Genomic DNA, 18,121 nt, shown 5'->3' on the forward strand with positions numbered 1-18,121 from the left:
CTCCACAAGTTAAGAGCTATTCCAGCTAATCTAAGGTATATCAAACACACATCAGTTGGGACCAAGTTACCCACAACACTTATAAATTATCGATAAGGTAATGATTTGAAGTTTTAAGCACAAATAGTTCTAATATGACAATTGAGCATCAAGAGTTGAATTTATTCATCAAGGAAGCTCGCTCTTTCATATAGGTCATTGTGGATCCCAAACTCCTCCTCCTCTACTCTCTGTTAGCATATCGCACTTAAGAATGTAGCACTCAATTCCAGGATTTATGAAAAGTTCGCTCATCTCTCTCAAAAGAATGTCACAAGTACGACTCTAAGTACCATATGCTTGCCCTCATGTAAATCACCACTAATGTAGGTTCACTCGGCATGAAATCACGTAGGGTTTTTTCGGAATGTAATGAAGGGTTTTGGACTAAGGTAGGAAATGTTGGAATAGAACGGGTTCATCTTTCCTTAAGCACTCCATTTTCTCTTTTTGGTTTGTGTTTTGCCGACTCTTTGAGGCAATTTCTTTTTCCTTAGGGGAACTAGAGAGACTTAACATCACTCTTTCTTGGTCATGATATTCATTTTCTCCTTTTTTGGTTTCTCCACGCTTTGCATCATCACTTTTCTTTGAATCCCTTTATCTCTTCAACTTATTCGCTTTTATATTTTTCTTTTTGTTCTTTCTTTTTTTTCTTTGCCTTTCTTTTTATTCATTTCTTTTCTCTTTTTGTGCCTTGATACCACTTTCAAACTCCTCGTCTCTCCCCCAAACTTATGTTTTAGCCAATTGTTTCTCAAGAGTGTTAAGGAAAGCTCCGGTGCCAAGAGAGGATCACTACAAAACGAATAAAGGCTTGTAACGTGGTTATTAAATGAGAAAGGTCTTAGGCTCAAATGGGTTGACTATGGATAACAACATTGGTGGGACACGGAAAATTTCAAGCGGGTCAAGGAGAGCCTACAATAACTTCTCAAGCCAAGCAAAACTTAAAATTTCGCCTAGAAACACATTCGGGCCAAGTTCTAGACCATTCACATGGGTACTTGGACTTGCAACAAAACATCTCACCTCTCACACAGCTGGATTATTAAAGAGGATAGATTCGAGGGCCCACAACAACCATATTCAAGATTGAAAATCACTAATGGTTCGACTAAACCACTCGATGATTGCTTAAGTCAACACAAGAGTCAAAATGTCACTAACTAGAGCTATTTCTTTCCAAGAACTTGTTTTTAATTATAAGCACGTAGTTAAGTGTGTTGGTACCAAGTGAATCATGCTTGACTCTTTTAGTTCGACTCAATTAGGCCCTCTTATTCATTATTACTACTATTCTTACCTAAACATCAAAAACGGACTCAATCCCTTAAGAAGGTTGTCACACCATCCATCGTTGGGAAGAGTTACCCGGTTCACACAAAACCTGCCTTTGGGAAGAACAGTGACATTAAAAAAACCTAAGGCTTATTGATCACTTAAACATGAAAAGAAACTACTAAATTAAAAAGAAGTTATTAAAGTAAATAAGAAGCTAGTAGAGTAAACATTAATTACTAAGAAAATAAAATAAAGAAACTATAAAGTAAACTACTGAAAGCATAAATGAATATACAAAATGAGAAAGGGAGAAAGAAAATATATACATCAATAGAGAGAGAAGAATATGTACATAATGAAAATAAAAAGACAATATTATCAGTTATTACAGGCCAATGTCAAATTAAATAAACTACATCCCCTCCGAATATGCTTAAGCATTATCCCCAATGCTTAACAAAATAAAAACAAGGGAAAGAGTAGAGAGGACTCCCTATGTGGTCTCCGTGCCCGTAGCAGGATCACCTCCCTCAGGCTCCTCCAACTAGATCTCATCATCCTCTGCTCGGGGAGTAGCTGGGTTGGTGAACATCTGTAGAACCACCTCAGTAGTGTGGGCATCGAGGTTTGGCTCCTTAGACTGGCCAACTGGTGCCACTGGTGCTGATGGTACCGCTAGGTCTGTTGGTGTTGCTGGAGCTGTCTCTATCAGCAAGTCAAACGTAAGGTCTCTAGCAGCTGCTATCTTGGTCACCTCTCATCTCAACCTGTCAACTGATTTCTTCGATGCCTGGGATTTCCTCATCTTCTTCACCTACTTCCCAAGCTCCTCAATTGCTCCCCCATGTGCCACCAAAGTGTCCATGATGGTCTTTTGAGTCTCCAATATCTTCTTCAAAATTTCCTCCACTATAGGAGAAATTTGGGGTGCTGGGATAAAAGTCTGTGCTGCAACAGCACTGGATAGGTCAGACAGCTTTGCAGTAGATGTCTGCATCTAGTTGTTGAGACTCGCCAGTGTATGGGAAACTCATAGTGCATAAAGTAGATGAGATGGTGTGACACTGTCTTCAAAGTAGAAGTGGATGGAACTGATGATGATGGCCCAGAGATGGAGGTGGAGGTATGGCAGCTATATTGCTAGAAGTCCCGGCTACAATGGTAGGCATGTCAGCTGAATTTGTAGCTACCATCGGAGGCTCATCAGACTGGCCCACGGTAGTAGTTGGTTGACCCTTGTTCTTTGGGTTCCTCGGGTCCTTCAAAGAGTACCATGTGAAGCGCTTTTTCACCCAAACCTTTGTATCAAAACCCTTTGACTCCACCCTCGCATCCGTAAGATACTCTATGATAGTGTTGGTATACGGGTAGGGCTATCACCTTGCCTACCGACCAGAGACATGTTGGCTGACATGATGGCACCCACATCGATTGGGTACCCGTCCATGATGGAGGCAACTAGGACTGCCCGTGGGACTGGGAGATTATTTTCATTCTGGCTTGGATCTATTCAACTGTACAAAAATGTGTGCCAACTTTTAGCTTCAAAGTTGAGGAACAGAGTTCTGCTGAACGGGAACCCCTGTTGTGATCTATGCTGGTGGTGGTCCTGGAGCTGCCATTATTTCAGCCACCCAAGAGCAAGCCGCATCACCTAGTGCAAAATTCTCTAAATACTGCACTGGTTCCACATCTTCGAGCCCAAAATATGTGTTCAGGGTGTTCTGATCCAAGCAAACCTTCAAGTTCCTTACCTTATTCACCTTAATCCCCTTCTTGATATGCGCCACATTAGCGTAGAATTCCTGGACTAAGTGCTCCTTGGCATCCACCACACTCTGAGTGAACCATGTCCACCATTTTCTCTCTCAAAATTTTCATTCCACATTGGGGTTGTACCTATCCAAGTCTTTCAATGCAAAACTGACGCTCAAGTGTGAGCGATCTCTGAGACCGCCACTCTTGGAACCTGTTGAATGCACTCGGGCTCACAAATATGTCTTCCCAAACTTCCTTCTTCTTTGACCTCTCAAGGTCGGCAACTCTGGTATCACCCCCTCAACCGTCATCCAGAATATCATCATCATCAACTTTAACTGGTACATCGGGGGCATGAGTAGATGAGGGCTTTGAACCCTAACTGTCATCTTTCGAACCCTCAAAAGTGCTTGCTGAGGTGGAAGGCTCATCTCGGAGTTGAAACCTCCCATGAAGTTGCCTTGGATGTGACTGTGCATCATGCTGCTCTTACACAGAGTTGCCCTCTCATACTTCCCTAGACGGGACGTATGAACTGGACTCGGCACACTCTGGGGCTTTCCCGGCTGTTGTCTTTTTTTGCTATAAATCTTTGCACGGAGAGTGGTATGGTACCACTGCCTCGGCCTCGGGAGGGTTCACCCCTCCCCTTGGATGTATCACCTCGTCCTCGTGATCTAACCATTGTCTGCAATACATAGCAACAAGAATCAGTTATAGTTCAAGTTCAGAGTATCAGATAGTTTGCAGACAAAACACTAAGCAGGATGGGGGAAGTGCAGTCCGCAGATGGGTTTGTGCGGACTGCACAATTTGGAAGTGCGGATGCAATGCTGATTCTTCGGTTCGCACAATTTTTAGTGCGACCGCACAATGAAAGCTCAAAAATTACAACTCTCTGAAGACAGAGAATTGTTCGATTTGCTGCCGCACATACTTTTTTGCGGCTGAGGTTCAATTTCTGTGAACCGCACAATTTCAAGTGCGGTCTGCACAATCATCTCACTCTAAATGCCCTAAACTAACAATCTGCAAACCGCACAATTTCTTGTGTGGCCGCACAATTCAAAAATTCATCGGGCAGAACTTAGGGTTTCTAATTTTAAGCATAAATTGGACATTGTAATACCAATTAAACATGATAAACAAAATACCCATCCCCCAAATAGCAAATATGAAGTTACCCACACAAAATTAAGCTCACATGATGATGAATTTGACATTAGGTCTAAAAATAACTAAACTATTTATGAACAAAATTAAGAAAACTGAAATGTTTTTAAGATGAATTGAACATACTAGTAATGTAGTGATTCTAAGGAAGAATCAAAGATGATGAAATGAGTGTTAGATGCGTGAATCAATTGAGTGCACTATTTTTGCCTTTGTTCTAATTTTCAGAGAATGTAAAGTTTCAACAGTAGAGAGAAGGCTACTATTTATACTTAACACGATTTGCCAAAGGTTCAAGAGACGAGTGCGGTAACACAATTTCATGTGCAGTACGCACTCTGTTACCTGATGTACATTTTCCTTTTGAAGATCTGCGGTCCGCACATTTTTTAGTGCGGTCGCAAATTTTGGTGCGAACTGCACATTTCCTTGTGCGGCCCGGCCGCACTTTGGCCATTTCTCTGACAGGAAAACTTCAGAGAGTGTGCAATTCTTGACTTCCAATTGTGCGGTCCGCAAAAGAATTGTGCGGCCGTAGATCCTCTTCTACTGTGGCATTCCAAATTGTGCGGTCCGCACTTTTTTCATACTTAACCAATTTTTTTTAGCACAGTCCCTACAAAGCATACACATTCCTGCAACACACTTCAAAACCAGTTAGCACAAAACAAGACCTATTTAAAGAAGAAGAAAAATACACATGGGTTGTCGTCCAAGAACCGCCTGATTTAACATTGCGGCGCGACGCATATTACCATCACTTGAAATGAAGAACCGTCATGATGTGGCCATCATTAACTTTTCCCAGATAATGCATCACCCGGTGACCATTGACTCTAAACACCTTATCATTTTTATTCTTCAATTCTAATGCACCAAATGGTATCACACTCACAACCTCAAATGGGCCACTCCATTTAGACTTCAACTTTCCCGGAAACATCCATAACCGAGAATTGAACAACAACACAAGATCACCTTCTTTAAACTCCTTGTTCTGAATGTACTTGTCATGTAGGTACTTCATCTTCTCCTTGTATAAGGACGAGCTTGTGTATGCATGGTACCGGAACTCATCTAGATCATTCAATTGTGCCACCCTTAAGTTGGTGGCGACATCTCATTCAAGATTCAACTTCTTTAAAACCCACATATCTTTGTGCTCAAGTTCCATCAGAAGATGACAAGCTTTCCGAACACCAACCGATATGGAGACATTCCAATCGGTGTTTTGTAAGCCGTCCTATAAGCCCATAAAGCATCATCGAGTTTCTTTGACCAATCCGTCCGGTTAACATTCACTGTTTTTGACAAAATACTCTTTATCTCACAGTTAGAGATTTCCACTTGACCACTTGCTTGAGGATGATAGGGGGTCATGACTTTATGAGTGACACCATACTTGGTGAGTAAGGTATCGAAAGCTTTGTTGCAGAAATGTGATCCCCCATCACTTATGATAGCCTTTGGAGTACCAAATCTTGTAAAAATGTTCTTCTTAAAAAATGCCACCACACTTCTCGCTTCATTGTTGGGCAAAGAAACGACCTCAAACCATTTGGACACATAATCAACCGCGACCAAGATGTAGGTGTTTTCACAAGAACTTACAAACGGACCCTTGAAGTCAATACCCAACACATCGAAAATATCAATCTTCAATATGGTGGTGAGGGGCATTTCATTTTTCTTTGAGATTCCACCGGCCCTTTGACATTCATCACAATGCTTGACAAGATCACTAGCATCCTTGTAGAGAGTGGGCTAATAGAAACCACAACTTAACACTTTGGCCACCATTCTTGCTCCACCATGGTGACCATCATAAGGCAAAAAATGACAAGCCTCAAGAATTTTAACTTGTTCCTCCTCCGGTACACATCTTCTAATCACTCTACCCGTACAAATCCGAAAAAGGTACGGTTCATCCCAATAGTAGTCTTGACAATCTCGTTTGAGCTTCTTCCTTTGGTTTGAAGTGAACTCAACCGGAATGATACACTCACAAGATAATTTGCTAGATCCGCGAACCAAGGCACCTCTTTCAAAGAAATAGCCAAAATTTGCTCATAGAGGAAGGAGTCATTGTTTTCAAGGCCATCATGTGGCATCCCCTCCTCCTCCAAACGAGACAAGTGGTTCGCCACTTGGTTTTCACTCCCTTTTTGATATTGGATGTCTATATCAAACTCTTGCAACAAAAGTAACCATCTCATCAAACGGGATTTGGAATCTTTCTTGCTCATGAGATAATGGAGTGCCGCATTTTTTTATGAACAATCACTTTTGCACCTATCAAGTACGGGCGAAAATTCTCAATAGCAAACACAATGGCAAGAAGCTCTTTCTCCGTAACGGTGTAGTTGAATTGGGCACTATTCATGGTCTTTCTTGCATAATAGACCGGATGAAAGATTTTGTTGATGTGTTGCCCCAAAATAGCCCCTACCACTATATCACTTGCATCACACATGAGATCAAAAGGAACACTCCAATTTGGAGCGGTGATTGTGGGAGTAGTAGTCAACTTGAGCTTTAGCAACTCAAAGGATCTCATGCACTCATCATTGAAATGAAACTTTGCATCTTTCTCCAAAAGCTTGCACAACGGGTTCACCACTTTAGAGAAATCCTTGATGAAACGCCGGTAAAATCCCGTGTGGCCTAAGAAACGCTGCATGCCTTTTACTGAAATTGGAGGTGGAAGTTTAAAAATCACCTCAATATTTGCCTTGTCAACTTCAATGCCATTCTTTGAGATCTTGTGGCCAAGGACAATGCCCTCCTCAACCATGAAATGACACTTCTCCCAATTGAGCACCAAGTTTGTTTCCCCACATCTTGCCAACACTTTGTCCAAGTTTGCTAAACAATCATCAAAAGAATTCTCGACCACCGAAAAGTCATCCATTAAGACTTCAAGGAAATCCTCCACCATGTCCGTGAAGATAGCCATCATACATCTTTGAAAAGTCGTCGGTGCATTGCATAACCCAAATAGCATCCGCGAGAATGCGAAAGTACCATAAGGACATGTGAAAGTAGTTTTCTCTTGATCCTCCGGAGCAATAAAATTTTTATTGTAGTCGGAATACCAATCAAGGAAACAATAGAAAGCACAACCCTCCAATCGCTTGAGGGTTGTGACTTTGTTGAGCTTGCGATAGTCCATACACACTCTCCACCCGGTCACCGTTCTTGTAGGAATCAACTCATTCTTATCATTGGTGACCACCATCGTGCCCCCTTTCTTTGGGACACATTGAACCAGAGAAGTCCACAAACTATCAGAAATGGGGTAAACAACCCCAGCATCTAACCACTTGATGATCTCCTTCTTGACAACCTCTTGCATGGCTTCATTGAGTCTCCTTTGATTTTCAATGGATGGTTTGGCACCTTCCTTCAAATAAATCTTCTGCATGAAAAATGCCGGGCTTATCCCCCGAATATCCGCCAAAGTCCATCCAATAAATTTCTTCCTCTTTTTCAGCACCACCAATGTAGAATCTACCTGCATGTTATTCAACCAAGAGGAAAGAATAACCGGTAAATTAGAAGAAGGTCCAATAAATTCATACCGAAGATGTGGAGGCAATGGCTTCAACTCCAAGACGGGAGGCTCCTCAATTGAATGCTTTGTTGGAGGACTGGTTCTATTCTCAATATCCAAGTACAATTTGTGGGGCTCATAAGTGTACGACCCCATCCCTTGCAAAGAGTTCACACATTCCATGTAACCCTCCATTTCGTCATCATCACAATTGAACAAGATGGCCTCCAATGTATCATCAACATTCATCATGGCACTTGCCTCATCCACAATCACATCGGTCACCAAATCCACGAAAGAACTCATCCATAATCACATCGGTCACCAAATCCATGAAAGAACATACCTCATTGCTATTGGGTTGCCTCATAGACTTACACACATGAAAAACCACTTTTTCATCACCAACCCGGAAGGTAAGTTCTCCGGATTCAACATCGATTAAAGTCTTCCCCGTAGTAAGGAAAGGTCTCCCAAGAATGATCGACACCTCATAATCAACCTCACAATCAAGAATAACAAAATACGCCGGGAGAATAAATTTATCAACACGAACCAACACATCATCAATTATACCCAACGGTCTCTTCATGGTACGATCCGCCATTTATAATCTCATAGATGTGGGTCTTGGTTGCCCAATTCCCAAAGTCTTGAAAACCGAATAAGGAATAAAGTTGATACTTGAAAAGAGCTTTAGCAAAGTCGTCACTTCTAATGGTATAAGGGATTGTGAAAGTGTCGGGATCTTCCAATTTAGGAGCCATTGAATGCACAATTGCACTCACTTGATGAGTCATCTTTATAGTTTCACAATTCATCGACCTCTTCTTTGTCATCAAGTCCTTCATGAACTTTGCATGACCGGGCATTTGCTTCAAAGCCTCAACCAATGGCACATTAATAGATAGACTCTTCATCATGTCAATGAACTTTTTGAATTGATTCTCGCCATTTGCTTGGCAAGTCTTTGAGGATATGGAGGAGGAGGCCTAGGCATTGGTGCCTTAGCCTTTGGTACTATCGGTTCTGATATATCAACAATGTGCTCCCTAGAAGGGTTCACTTCCTCTTGAGTCTCCTCCACATTGTCATCAATATCAATCCTTACTTCTTCATTTGATTGCACCTCATTGTTCGAGATCTCATCTTCTTGTACCACTTGCTCATCATCCATAAGTTTCCTTTGACTTGAGGTGGTTGCATCCCCACACTTTTCACTCCTTGTAGTAATGGCCATGGCATGTCCCACGTTATTCCCACCCTTTGGGTTCACCACCGTGTTACTTGGTAGTGCCCCCTTAGGATGAGTGTTTAAAGCTTGAGAGATTTGACCCAATTGAACTTCCAAATTGCGAAATGAAGTGTTGTGAGAGGCTGGTGTGCGTCGTAGTTGGCATTATTCTCCATCATTTGTTTGAACATATTCTCAATTCGTCCCATCTCTTTGTTGGAAGAGCGTGGACCATGGGAAGGATAAGGAGGCGGGTTGCTCAGTTGTTGATACAACGGGGGCCTTTGAAAGACTGACCCCCGATTTCCTTGGTTATTATTCCATCCCCCTTGGTTGTTGCCTCCCCAATATCCTTGACTATTGCCACTCCAATTGCCTTGGTTATTTTGACCATTACAATTCCCTTGATTATTGTGATTGTTCCAATTCCCTTGGTTATTACCACCATTCCAATTACCTTGGTTGCTAGAATTCCAATTTCCTTGATTACCTTGAGGTTGTCATTGTTGTTGATTAGGGCCTTGAGAATAGTTTCTTTGCCCTTGGAAGTTGTTCACATATTGTACTTCATCCTCTTGTTCATTGTAAGATTCATCTTGATCAAACCCACTATCTTGCACATAATTTTTCACACAGTTTTGCACTTGTTGATCCTTTTGCCTTCTCTTGTTTACCATCATACTAACTCCCTCCATTGTGTTGACTTACTTATGACCTTGCACTTGTTGAAGTTGAGCCTTGGCTAATTGATTCATTATGGTGGTCAACTCGGCAATTGCTTTCCCATGATCATGCAATTCTTTATATAGGTGAATCACGTTTAAATCACCTTGAGGACCATTTGCTCTACTTTGCCATGCCGATGAGGTATCCGCCATTTCATCTAAGATCTCACAAGCTTCCGTATATGGCGTTGTCATGAAATTTCCACCAGGAAGTTGGTTGACCATGTATTGATCCCTTCTATAGAAAGTTTGTTGAATCATAGCCTCTGTCATGTTATTGTTTGGTCACTCTTTCACCATAGTTCGGTACCTCTCCCATATCTCATGCAAAGGCTCATTGGGTTCTTATTTGAATGTTAGAATCTCGTCTCTAAGAGTAGCCATATGCCCGGGAGAAAAGAACTTGGAGATAAATTTCTCCACCAATTCATCCCATGTATGGATAGAATAGTTTGGCAATCTCTCTAACCAATCCAAGGCTTTCCCTCGTATAGAGAAGGGAATAGCCTCAACCTTAAAGAATCCTCAGAGAAGTTTGTCTGTTTACTCCCCAATAAGTGTCCACAAACCCCTTCAAGTGTTTGTATGTATTTTGATTCGGAGCACCGGTGAAGAATCCTTGTTGCTCTAGCAATATGAGCATAACATTTGTGATTTGAAAGTTTCCCGCCCTAATACGGGGTGGGACTATAGTACTTGCATACCCTTTATTCGGCAACACTTGCTGTGGAGCCGCTCTTGCTGGAGGTGGGGGTGGAATGGGAATGTTGTCTTGAGGCAGTCGACCTCGTTTATTTGCTTGAGGTTCAAGAGGAACCTCTTCAACTTGGTCATCTTCCACATTCACATCCCCCATCGGCATGTTTCCACAATGTTGAGATCCATTGTTTCATCTACAACTATTTCACAAAAAAGATTAGTAACACGGAAGAAAAAGAAGACAATTCACACAAAAAACCAAATATATAGCTAAATTCATTTTAGCTCCCCGACAACGGCGCCAAAAATTGATCTCGTCCAAGTCACACCTCTATTTGAGGTTATGAGACGGTCGATTGCAATAATAATACCCAACAAGGAGTCGGGATCGAACCCATAAGGAGATGAGATGGGAAGTAGTATATATTTGGATTGAGCACGTGAAGTATCTGGATTGCACTTCCACAAATATGGTTTTGTTTTTACTTCTAAAATTATGCTAAGGATAGCAATTCTAAAGATATAAAACTAGAGAATATTGTTTTTTTGATGTTTTTTAAAGATATAAAAGGCCTATAGCTATGACCTTTACCTAAGTGTTAGCCTAACGGGTTGTAAACTTTAAAAATTATTTTATTGGTCAGGGTGTATTATAGCTATCAATACTCAAGTACCCACTCAATACCTCTCGGTAAGAAAGTGATTTTGCCCAATTTAGCTTTCTAAAGTCCAAATAGGTAATGAGCAAAACAGTTGATAAAATGCTCAAGTCGAATTTTACTATCTCTAGGTTCAACCCTTTAATTGAGACTGTCAATCTCTTGATTTTATCCCAAATTCATGTTAGCCAAGTTTTCCTAAACTAAATCTCTCTTTCTCAAGTAGAGACCAAGTCAAATAAGCGTGAACTAATGTTTGCAACCATTAATTCTATAATTAAAAGCAAGAACAAGGCTAAATAATAAATACCTAACCATAAACAAGCCATAAATCAAACACCCATTACGCAACCCTAGTAAAAAAATCTAGCTACTCATAATGGGTATAGAAGAAAATAAGGAAGAAAAGGTGATAAAACTCATATTGCAAGATTAAAAGTTAAAAATCCAATGTTAAATTACCAAAGTAAGCTAAAGTTGCCTAAAGAAGCAAGGAAAAACGGCTACAAAACTTTCAATATCCAAAACTTTACCTAACTTCGTGAAACTATTCTATTTATACAAAGTTAAAAATTTCGGACAAAAATGCCCTTTCAGAGGTTCTACGACCGTACAATTCCATGTGCGGTCCGCACTTTTCTTCAGTCTTGACATGAGTTGGATCTGCGGCTGCACAAATCTGGAATGTGGCCGCATCTCTAATAATTTGTGGTCCGCACAATTCTTGGTGCGGCCGCACAGGGATCTTCTGCGGACCGCACATTTCTGAGTACGGCCGCGTAGCTGACTTCTGCGGCCGCACAATAATTGTGTGGTCCGCATTTCCTTTAAGTCTGAAAAGATGACTCTCTGAACTTTAGATCTTGCATAGCTTCTGCGGCCGCACATTTCATGTGTGGACCGCACTTTACACTTGGACTTTGATGGACTTCCTTTCATATTCTACGGCCGCAGATGGAATTCTACGGCCGCAGATGGAAATCTGCGGTCTGCACTTTAAGCCTTTGTGCCTGATTTTTGTCCTTGAGTTCAGATCACTCCTTTTTGAGTTGGATTTCATCTTTGTGGCTCAGTTTCCAATACTCCTGCAATTGAGCATATTTCATCAGTTTTCGAGAATACAATTAAATATTTTCAGACTAAAATGAAAGCTAAAAAATACTAATTAGTCAAAATCCCCACTTATTAATGTATCGTCATGAACTTATTGGCCATTTCTTTGAATGTTTATATGGAACAGGGTGGTAGCTGTAAATACCATGTTCATGCCTCTCTAGTGAAGGTTTCGCCGAATTTCTTCAGCAAAATAGAGGACACATGTTCCTTGGTGAGGTCGTTGCCCTTCACTGTTGTGACGTAATGAGTCACGTGATCTTCAGGGTCGGTTGTCCCATCGTATATCCTGAGATATGATGGCATTTTGAAGGTCTTTGGTATGGCATGTGGGGCCACTTCCTCGCTATACGGCTGCTCTACGAACCTGCTGGCGTCCTTTTTCGACAGTAGCTTAGGGGCACCCGGTATCTTGTCCACTCGTTCTTGGTGTTCTTTCATTTGGTCTCTGAGCTTTTTATTCTTATTCTCCATTTCTTTCATTCTCTTCAAAACAGCGGCGAGGATGCTGTCACCTGCACTATCAGTAACATTATGAGTTATATCTGGCGTTGGAAGGTCTCGTTGATCGCCCTGTTCGTCTCCTTGTTGTACCGTGTGGGCTCTCGTGGTTTCAATTGTTGTGCATGGAGCTTGTTTGTTGAGCATGTTTACTAATGTATCGGTCAACCATGCTCTGAGCTTTTTTATGGCAGATGGCGTCCCTTCTTCGGTGCATAAAGTATCCCGCATTCACATAGTGTTCGGAAAAGTGCAACACCCTAAAATGTGTGATATAGACAACATACCGTAATACAAGCACTGGTGACTGTTTTCCCAGCTCAAAACCATGACATGCATAATTAATCTATTTTTATTATAAAAGTACGAATAACTTATGCTAAATATTGAGTGATTTTATGCTTCTTAATATTAAATATTTCTCCAAAAGAAATTATTCCATATTGGATAGTATTATAATAACTAAAATTTATATGTGATGCATACTGGAATTCATATTCTTCTATGAAGTTATATGGGATACACACTAGGATTCATCTATATTATTATAAAAGCATGAATACAATGTCGGTTTACAAAAATAACCTTATAATGTTAAGCAGAATAAAAGGACATAATCGGAATTCTAGATATTAGCCTTATAATTCAATTAGTTTTAGGACATAATACTACACGTTAAGAATCCTACATGATTACCTTTTGGAATCCTATTAGTATAATTACTTTCCATTTGTCTAATTCATATAAAATTATACAAGTAAATATCTTTAATCATGTAATAGCCTTAAAAATATTATTAATTTTTGGATAAAATTGTAATCTTTAAAGTTTTGATAATAATAGGACTTGAAATAAACTAAAATTCTCTACATTTTGTAACCGGATATGGTGCCCACGTAATATTAAGAATTAACTTCTATGAACTTTCAATCCTACCAGGACTAAATATGTTATCCGTTTATTTTATTCACCCAAAAAGAATTGGGCTAAAGAATTATATGAAACCTAATATCGTTCTTATCAAAATATTCTTATATAACCCAAGGAAAAAACTTTTCTATCTTCACAAATCAAAAAATTCAAATTTCTTACTATTTGGTTATTGTAAGTATTTCTATTTAGAGTCGACTACTTAAGATTCTTGCTTTTATGGGACGTCATGTCAAGCCCGCCTAATAATTTGGATTTTTAATCAACTAAAATTTACATAATACACGTTTGGAATTCTATATGATTACCTTTAGGAATCTTATTAGTATAATCCTAATACTTTTAGCCATGTAATCCTATTACTTTTAGAATATACTTATTAAAAAGTTCCTACTACAAATTTAATTTAAAAACATATTATATTGTCCTATTATTAATTTAATTTGACAATATATATTGTCCAAATTCATTTAGAAAAAGATATACATTTACTTTTAGTATATATTTCTTAAAAATTTCTGTTACTAATTTAATTTGAAGACGTATTATAATGTCCTATTACTAATTTAATTTGAAAATGTATTATATTGTCCAAATTCATTTAAAAAAAGAGAGCATATATTATTATAAAAATATAAACACAATATTAATATACCAAAATAGCCCTAAATATTAAACGGAAGAACTCATAGGGAAAGGGCATAACTGCAATAACTTATTTTTTGGACTATAATACTTTTTATACTAATTTTAATATTTAAGATTTTAAAATTAACAAAATTTGTCTATTAAATTCTTATTAAAAATGTGTAGGAAGGTTTAATAAAATCAATTTCATTAGAATGCTCCGCATTGGCAATACATTACCACTCCATAATGTCCAATAGCAAAAAAAAAGTAGTAATATTAAATGGATTGCATAAAGAGTTGAAATTGAGAAGAAAAAAAATACATCCCACAATAATATATTTTTATATTATATTTGAATTATTTTCCTACTCAAATAATATTTTTTATCAATTTTTCGTATAATATTAAAAACTACCCAATTATTAAACAACAACTAAAAAATATTTAAGAATATAAATGTGCGAGAAAGAAAAAAAAATGGTAGGTAAGAGTCAATACCACTAATAATTCTACAGACATAAAGATCTAAAAGTGAAATGTCATATCAATCTTTTACTTTTTGAAAATAAAATTTATGGTGGATAAATTTATAATTAAGATTAAATATTCAAAATAAGAGATGAACTAATATTAAGATCTGAATCAACATAGAATAAATCATTTTTATGTTAAAATCAAATAATTAAATCTTTTAATTAATTATTTAGCAAAAGAATCTCATTCAATTATATTTTAAATTCATCATATGAGTAAAATTCTTATTCAAGTTAAAAAAAAATCTTAGGGTACATAAATGTATTCCATAAAAAAGTGTTTGAACACAAAGTAAAAAGGTTAATATATTATTAAAATCAAAATGCTATACAAGTGTCTGAGGAAGCACAATCAAAGTTAAATCCTCAACAAGAATAAGCTTTCAAGACTATATTATAAAGAGTCAAATCTGCTATAACGGGATTATTCTTTGTAGATGCCTCTGGCGGAATCGAAATAATATTTCTATGTCACGCATTACTTGCAAATATCATATCAAGAGACATGACATTGTTAGAAATAATAGCAAGTGGTGTACCAACAACGATTTTATTGTGAGATCATCAACTTTAGATTTGATATACCTCTTCAAATAACTTAAATAGCCATCACAAATATATCAAAGTAGAGCAGTGGTGCTAAATTTATAAGAAAAGTAAAATTAATAACATGGGATGAAGCACTTATGGCTAAGTGTCAAACAGAGTTCTAGAGATATATTGGACATTAATGAATCGCTTAGTAAAAAATTAATGATTTGGGAGGTAAATTATATCGAGTACTACCAGTAATTTCAAAATCGACAAAAGCAGAGACTATAAAATCTAGCTTGCCAAAGTTATACTTCGGGCCTTAAATGAAAAAGATTCAACTGACAAGAAATATAAAGTAAGAACAAATCCAGTATTCAAGTAAGAACATATCAGTATTCAGTGTTTTCTTGCTTTGTGTCGAAAATGAATAAGAGCATCCAATAAAAGATGATTTGGTTATTCCTGAACACTTGGTTATCAATCTCAATGACAATAGTAGTGCATTTAATAAGAGAAATATTTCTATAATTAGATTAAAAAATAATTTGTGCAAACGCATGATGGAATTAAAAAGATATCTTAGCTAGAAGAAATAAATATGTTGATCAACTAAATAAAAGGTTGATTGCAAAATTTTATAGTAAAAATAAAATATTTTTCTGTTTTTGGCTTAGCAGAAAATGATACAAATAATTACTACCAAGAAGAATACTTAAATACTTTAATACCAAACAACCTTCTACCATACATGTTTGTTGTCAAGTTTATTATTTCTTACGTACGTTAATGTCACTGTATATATAATAGACTAAGTTGATCTTCCATTGTATATAGGTTGATTTCGAAGAAAAATATGCCCGTCATGCTAATGAAAAACTTAAATACGCCGAATAACTTATGTAATAGCACACAAATAGTATATAGAAGTTTTGATAATAACGTCACACATGCAAAAATTATGATACTTGTCAATGTGCTTCTAAGTATATTTTTATCCCTGAATTCAACTTTTGTCTCCTGAAACTAAGGAATATCCTTTTAAATTTGTGTGAAAATAATTTTAGTATGTTTATGTTTTGCAAATATAATAAATAAAGTACAAGGACAAATATCCTAAATATTGGACTATATTTACCGCAATATGTTTTCTTGCACGAACAACTATATGTTACACTTTTAAGAGGGATATCAAGATCGACAACAAGAGTTCTGGTTAAGGCAGAGCAACCAAAGCATTAGGAGGAAACATACACAAAAAAATATTATCCACAAAGAAGTGTTCTTTAAGATACCATCACATTAAATACTTTTAAATTATAATACACAATTATCTAACTAACACGACAAAGTTGATCATTTGTGTAAGTTTTGATGATGTCCTTTTATTTTAAATTCATGTATTATGCTAATGTAATAATATTTTTTGGCATTTAGATGATTGTTGTCTTATTATACATAAAATATCTCTTATTAATTAAATTTTATTGTTCCTTCATATAAATAAACGTTTAAATCATCATGTGCCGTTACTAACGTGCAACACACGTTCATAGATACTAGTATTCTCCTGTGCAGTTATTTTCATATGCTTCACGCCAAGCAAACGGCCCGCTTCTAATCCTATTGATTCACGCCATTAATGGCCATATCCAGTTGGAGTTAAATTTTTTATATTTTCTTCTTGCTTTTTTAATTATTGATATTTTCTTACCACCTAAATGTTAATGCTAATTTTAATTTCTTGGTTACCCTGTTCAAGCTTACGGTGGCAACAACCAGCTTCAAGTTTGAGAGCGGCCATACAGTGTCATTTTTTCAATATTTATTTTGTTATAAATTTGGATTAGACTCAACAAAATGGTAAAAGTGGATTGGAATAATTCCATGATTTCCTTATGTATAAGCCATAAAATTGCTAATATACGTATTTAATAAAATTTTAATGAGTTAAAATGTATAAAACGATCATTTTATTTGCATTAATTTATAAGATAAAGATATAATAAATCAATTTGGAAATACTTTGTTGCTTTAATTCATTTTTCCTCAATACAACATAGTGCTTGTAAAGATTAAAGTCCAAAAACACAATGAGTAGCTTAGTTTTTGCTCGATCCCTCAAGAAAGTAGAAGGATGACTCATTGGTCTTATAGATCTATATTATATGTTATGGCATAGCATAAATAAGATAAACCTTTGCATTTATTATAAAACATAAATAAAAAGACATAGGTAAGCAAATCACATTATGTAACTCTAGCGCCAATTGTTGAAGCTGTTCCCTGTGTGTGTTAGAATAAAAATATTATTTGAGTCTAATTTAAAAGGATTAGTCACTACTTTGCTAATATATTTGAAAAACGGGTGAAGTTCAAAAATAGCCAGATTTATAACTGGTCGTTCAAAAATAGTCCAGTTTCAAAAGTAATCGAAATTTAGCTATTTTCATGTAAAGATAAATCTGAGCGAAAAGTTCCAACATAAGTATGTTGAACCAGTAGCGGAGGCATGATCTCCACGAAGGAGGTTCAATTTTTTTTTTGTAGCTAGTGGGAATTGAACCCATGACCTTATGTAGATTTTGAACCCCCTTAACTACTAAACTATACTTTTGGATTGTGTTAAGGGTGTTCAAAACTTAATATATAGAGATAAAAAACAAATTTTGCCTTATATATATAGTGTAATTTTTCGGCGAAGGGTGTTCACCTGAATACCCTTGCGCCCCCTAAATCCGCCCCTGGCTTGAACTCCA

This window comes from Nicotiana tabacum, chromosome 22, assembly GCF_000715075.1.
Source record: "Nicotiana tabacum cultivar K326 chromosome 22, ASM71507v2, whole genome shotgun sequence".
Taxonomy (NCBI): domain Eukaryota; kingdom Viridiplantae; phylum Streptophyta; class Magnoliopsida; order Solanales; family Solanaceae; genus Nicotiana; species Nicotiana tabacum.